Raw genomic sequence first — 6,943 nt, 5'->3', positions numbered from 1 at the left:
TTTTCTTTCCCAAGGTAGTCTCATAAAATTTGAAGATAAGATTTATGGCATTATACAGAAAATATCTCCTGAAAGAAACAACCTCTGTGCTATTGCTGAACTATGCAAATACTTCTCACCAGGTACGCTCTAACAACCAGGCTTAGGAAGAAGTCTGATATGCAGTCACTCACTGAAGAGCAGGCTGCTGTGGAGGGAAGCTGAGACGATGTTTTTTTCCTGAATGTGTTGCGTTCTTCTGCAGGTAGAGAGGCTATTCACAGTACATATACTGTGCCTGTTAGCCTGCATTTATTTGGTTGACTAAGGTTCAGAGACTATATAACCAATCTCTCTGATCATGGGAAAGTTCATTTTACAATTTTACGAGCAGTACTCGGTTTACTTACTGCAGAAGGCAAAGAATGAGTAACTGGAATGTACACTGCCGAAGAAGCAGTTCAAGGGTGGAGTGTCTGTTTCTCAGGCAGTCTTACAAAATACGCCTTACCTCCTCACTGCAAATCTTATGAGGCCCGAACTGCCCTTCTCTCCTTAGTGTGTTTACACACATTCCATTTGCAGCAGGTGATTCTGAGCACCTTTTAGGTTTGTTGGCTGGGGAAGTGGAAATGTAAAAGAATGATTTATACCAGTCTGAGGTAAAAGGAGTTTCTCAATTATGAAATGCCTTCATAGCAGCCATTTTTTTAGGAGACAGAACAAAGTTTCCTCTCCCCTCACTATTGATACACCTGCTGTTGCTCATTTCAGCTGATCACGTTAACAGACATCTCACTGCTTGCAAGGTATATCCAAACTCTTAATCCTCATGACTTTAGCTGACCAATTTACGTAGCAAAGGAGATAAATTAGATGTATGATTATCTGATCCCCTCCTTTCCTGCTGACCACAGTCTGCCAGTACAGATTGGATCAATCTATCCCTTCCAGTGCTATGAATCAGGGTGCTGTTAATTTTTTCTCTTTCCTGGGCTGCTATAAGAGCTGCATATCGGATGGGTAGTGCCCTTCTGTTGTCAGGAAGAGCAGGTAAAACCTGCTTAGCTTATCCCAGAGGTCTTCATACTTGACAGGAAAGCAACAGAACAGCTGAAGTTATTTCTTTACAGCCCTCTTTTTACTTAAAGCTGAAAGGTAGCAAGAGAGTGACCAAGCATATTCTGCTTTTTAGGAGAGCTCATGCTTGGTGCTTGGTGCTTTACCTGGGATCATGGAGAGGCTGTGAGGCATAACTGTGGAGATGTGGAGATATGCCTCTCCACTTGCCAGTCTTTTCTTCAGGGTAATGTACCCGATTTAAACACAAGCAAACAGCAAGTCCAACAGGGCAGTGATCAGGGACCTGTCATCTCAGTTGACCTCAGCAGTCTCACTATAGAACCTGCAGGCCTGCAGGAGAATAGCACGTACAACATGTCTACCTTTCTCACACTCCAGACTCTGTAAGTGATAAGCAAACAATTTGCTTTATGGGCAGAAAGCAGCTATAATCCAGAAGAGGAATGAGTTTTGCTTTGGCATAACAGTATTGAGTCCAAAGTGCAGAATTCTGGTACACAGCTACATGTAAATTACTGTGATCGCTGCATCACATATCACGCCTGGGTGAGTCTGGATTGTTTTGAAATATTTCCTACTTACCTGTAGTAGTAGTGAATTCATAGGAGAATGTCAATTACACTCTGCTATAAAATGCTCCTCGGCCTGGTATCTGGGTGTATATAATTATGTTATTGTCTTTTCTTTTCCTTGACTGACTTTGCATGAAAGGCTGCTCAGTTTTTAAGATGATGCTGAAGCACATCCAATTTCTGATGACTTCTCTAGTTCTTTCCTTATGAAAATATCTACTAAGTCATTAAGATGCCAACTACCAATCAAATAAAACTTGAACAGCAAATTAAGGGGAAAAAAAAGAAAATAATCAACTTTACCTGATATACACATGGCCCTTACATTTTTTCAGTATTTCTAGAATACCCAGAGCAATACAAACATTATTTAATACTAACTTTAAATTAAACTTCTCAGTTTATTAGGTACTATTCCTACTTTTCTTTTTGGTTCCTTGAGGCCAGCAGTCAGACTTGTTCCAGTAATATCTTTTGCTATGGAAATGTGGCCTTTGGCTTCTCCTTTGGTTTGTTTTCTATTCGTTTCCATTTTTGCTTAGTGATAACTGAAATCACTGTAATTTGTTTCCTTTTTGAGTAACCAAACCCATAAGACTGTCTTTTTTTCCTGAAATTTTCATGTGAGCTAATAGTTGCTATTAAATGATTTTAATAAACATATGTCTCGCTCATACATGCATAGAAACATGTAGTAGGCAGAATAGCCTGACTTGTGAAATATCCAAAGTTGCTTTGATCATAAAAATCTTCGACTTTAGTCTCCGTATTTATTCTTTGTAATTGTTCTATTACTTCTTTATGTTATTATGTACCCAGCTTTTATTTACTGCATTGTTGTGCTTACAGTCCCATGTTTTCGTGTACTGTGAAGGTGTGATTTCAAACATCACTGTTATTTTATGTTACAGTAACAACAAATATTTACAGAGAAGTATTTATTGTCTTTTGTACTGAATTCTGTATTTTCTACTTCCTTACTGTGTAGAATCCCAGAGTAGCTGGGGTTGGAAGTGCCTCTGAAAATTCTCTACTACAGGTTCTGTGGAGGGCAGGGTCAGTGAGACTTTTTGATGTTTTGAACACCTCAAAGAGTGGGAACTCCCCTGCCAAGTATTTATGCACATGAATAAATTGACCTGAGCCTCCTCTTCTTGAAGCTGAGCAGCCTCTGCCTTTCCTCTTGGGTCAGATGCTCCAGTCCTTTCATTACCTTTGTGGCCCTGTGCTGAATTTGCTCCACTGGAGCAAATTCAAAGTGCACGGGGGATCTTCTACGGGGGATCCCAGACCTGGTCAGCACTCCCGATGTATCTCACCAGTCCTGAGCAGAGGGCAAGGATCAGCTCTCTTCAATCTGCTGGCAAAGCTCTGTCTTGTGCAGCGTGGAAAGTTATTATCCTTTGCTACAAGGATGAATTGATGGCTCTTTTTTTTTTTTTTTTTTCCCCATGTTCTAGATTATCCCTAAATTCTTGTATTGTTGCTATCCTAATCTTCCTGAATATATCTTCTGCAAGCCTCCACACAACACAACATCAAATGTACACTTTTCAGTAATGTACTGTGTCCTACTTCAAGGCAAGTATATTTGTTGTTTTCAGAAATCACCCTGGATCCATTTTTTTCTTTCATTGCTTTCCTCGTTTTTATGCAGTTTAAAACTCTACTGCTATCCTGCTATCATCTGTCCTTGCAAACTCTTTTATTTTTCACCTGAAAAAGTTTCCTTGGTTTATTATGCATATATAGTTGCTTTTATTTATTTAATTATTTATTTATTTCTTTTTTTCCCTGCTCTGTAGTGGCAACCATCTCTTTCAAAAAATTAACTCAGCTACCTTTGGGTTTCCAATGGCGTTTCAGATGCTTGTCCATTATCCCATTCCTTCCTATCTGCTTGGTATTGCTTGAAAGCAAGCTGCAGTGAGCGTGGTTGCTCTGCTAGCAGATGGAACCCATGGCTTGCCTGTGGTCATTCCAGCCCATGACATATGCTGCCTTTCCTTTTCTTGTTTGCCCCAAGAATAACTGACTCTAACAAGACCACAGCAGTGCTTTTCCGGAATCTGAACCAAACCATGGAGAATTTTTTATTATGATCTTAAGAGTAGTTGGTGGGTCAATTTCTTGTTCTGTTGCAGATTCCCTACTTTCCCAGTCATCTCTGATCACAGAATGGCCTGAGTTGGAAGGAACCTCAAGGATCATGAAGCTCCAAACCCCTGCCACAGGCAGGGCCACCAACCTCCCCATTTAATACTAACCCAGGCTGCCCAGGGCCCCATCCAACCTGCCTTGAACACCTCTAGGGACGGGGCATCCACAACCTCTCTGGACAGCCTGTTCCAGCACCTCACCACTCTTGTAGTAAAGAACTTTACTGTTGTAAGTCTCAAGAAGACAGTGCCTCAATTCAGACATAATTTTTAATGTAATTTTACTACTTGCGAATCTGAGCTGAAAAAATGTATTTTCTTGACTGCTGAAAAGATGTAAAAGCAAGAAGTTAGGAATGTGCTAATCAGTGAAAATAAAAGCCAGTGCGTGAGAAAAATACACAATAAATACAGCCAGCTGCCACTGGGTGGCTCTCCCTGGAAAGTACAGGCATGTGCCAATACGACTAAAATAACCAGACTTCTGTAATACCTCGGATTTCTGCAATTTTTCGTGGAATTTTGTTACAATATCAGAAAATCCCTTAGTAGCCCGGATGGTTTCAAATTTATTATGTTATGTTGGCATATTCTAAAAAACTACAAAATGAGGGAAAAAGACTATCTACTGCACAATCCTGTTTGTCAGATAAAAACTTTTTCTCTGATATCTTGAAGCCTCACCACCAGTGATTAGCAGTCAGTAAGCCAAGAAGTAGTTTAGCAGCACGAGGCACGATTTAGTTTGTTAAAACTAAAGACTCAATAAAACTAAAAGAATCAATACAAAATTAGAATGTGTATCATGTGATAGGCTCTTGTACAGCTAGGCAGTGTTACAGCCTATTTCTGTTGCCATTGGATATAGCATGGAAGTTTTATAATTAACTAGTTCTTATTTTGGAATTACACAGCTACTCTTGGTTTATGAAAGAGTCCATCCAGTCACAGAGGAAATCTGATCAGTGGAAAGCCATGAAGAAATCAGCAGCTCACTGTAGATACTGCAGTGAGCTGGTCCTGTGGAGATGAATGGTATTCCTTGTCCTCAAGGCACAGCAGATGAAACAAGCTGCTCCTCTCTACAGCTGGGAATTGCTGAAGGTTAAGCTTATTAAATTTGGAGACCTGCTGAGAAGGGAATGGAGAGCTCACCCAAAGGCAGAATGTCAGAAAAAGGTTCTTGGGAGAAGAAAGCCAAGGAGAGGAGAGAATGGCAGGCTGCACCCTGCTCTGGTAACATTGGCAAAACAATGTCAGCATCCTCTTCTAGAACTATGTTGTTGGCTGCTGGAGTCTCCACTTCAGACACTGCGCTGTACAAAATAAATATCATATATTGAATAAAAAGTGGAAATACATCCCAAGCAGACAAAGAGGTTCCTCCTAGACCTACTGATATGTCTTACGAGGAATCTGACGCCTTTCTGTCTGATACATAGAATATAACTACTTAATTAAGTGAGCAGATAGGAGTAACCATGTTAGACCTGTGAAGCAAAGAATGCATTGTAATACAATGTGTCCAAGAAGCTGGTGTTCCTGCAATAGGAAATTATCTGTCATTATGGAATTGAGATACAGATTTAAGCTTTTTTTATTCTGCAGTAGCGTTTAAGTGTAGTGATCTAGAACAGCTCTTTAATTTATTTACAGCCAGAAGTACGTTTGCTAAATGCACTGAGATTTACGAACAAAGAATGATAATGAAGGTATCTTTTTCACCTTGTTTTCAGAAAATATTTATATGGTTTTGAGCATTTAAAGAAGTTTTCAGAGTATGCAAAGCATTAAACAAAACTGAAAAAAGAGCACCTGCAAATCTTCACATTTTATTTGGGTAATTTGAAACTCTAAAGACTTATAAAGAAAGAATGTATCATGAGGAAAAATGCAGGAAAATAAAAGGCACAGCTAAATTTCCTCTGTGCAAACTGACTTTTTAAAAAATGGACTAGTCCAACCACAACACAAATTCTATGGAAAGACCAGAACTGACTGATGTCTTTGCACCCTAGAAAGCTTAAAAAATGACCACAGCGGACTCTGCAAGGTGCAAGCACAACAGGTATAGCTGCTGATAGCCCATTCAGTCAAGTTGGCTGCTGAGATGGGAAATAATAAGCTCCACTGCTCAAAGAATAGGTACAGTTTGCTTTCTGAACAGCACAATGCAATTTCAAGCTGTTCTCTGCTGCTGACTGAAATGCTCCGATGTTTGACAGTATTTACTGTGTACTTCAGTCTCAGTAAGTATCTGTCTATCAATCTGTCTGTACATTGTGGATCGCCTTTTATCCTCCTTTTTTGAAGCTAGAGAGGTGTAAATAAAGCAGGTGACATTTAGATTTTGGTTGTTTGTTTATTTTTGTTCACAATTGTCTATATCTGAATTATCTTTCAAAAAAGAAGAAAAAATCTGACTTCTTCACACGCATTGTCAATAAGAAGAGGCCATCCAACCCTGAACATTGCCCTTTGACACTTTACAAGCTACTTGTGAATCATACACTACAGATTAAATAATAGGGCTTGTATACTTATGTGCCTGTGCATAGCTGTTCAAGGAAACCACAACATACTCTCTGCTGTTAATTGGATCACTTGTACGATAACGTACTTCATTTGGAATGCACTAGTGCAGCAGTATTTATAACTTTTGGAAAAAGATATAGGTAAAGCAATTTGACCACTCAAGATTTAAAAAAAAAATAGGAATGAAGACGAGTTGAGATGGAAGGGAAAGAGGGAAAGACCTCTGAACTGTGATAAGAACAGTCTCCTAATTTGTGTAAAGTAAGAGAGGAGAAAGAGCATTCACTGAAAACAGCATGCACTTGGTGCATACGTACCTGCCTGGATACACTAACAGGAAAATTGATTTATTTTCTGCACTTATTCCTACTACTGATTTTAAGAAAAATCAATGGAATATGGGTCCTCTCAAAGGCTCCCCATTTATTTCTTGAACAGACATTTCACCTACAGCTGGCAGGCAGCTAGCTGCCTCTGAACTGTTTGACAAAGCAGGCCCAGGCTAAGCAGAGATTTATACTAAGCCTCTTTGGTGGAGCAGCTCACTTAAAGCGTTTCTCTTTTTTGAGGATGGGAATACATTCCTCATGCACTGGACTTGCCATTACGTCCTTC

This window comes from Meleagris gallopavo, chromosome 2, assembly GCF_000146605.3.
Source record: "Meleagris gallopavo isolate NT-WF06-2002-E0010 breed Aviagen turkey brand Nicholas breeding stock chromosome 2, Turkey_5.1, whole genome shotgun sequence".
Classification (NCBI taxonomy): domain Eukaryota; kingdom Metazoa; phylum Chordata; class Aves; order Galliformes; family Phasianidae; genus Meleagris; species Meleagris gallopavo.
The sequence above is the reverse complement of the archived record's forward strand: the minus strand, read 5'-3'. Positions refer to the sequence as shown.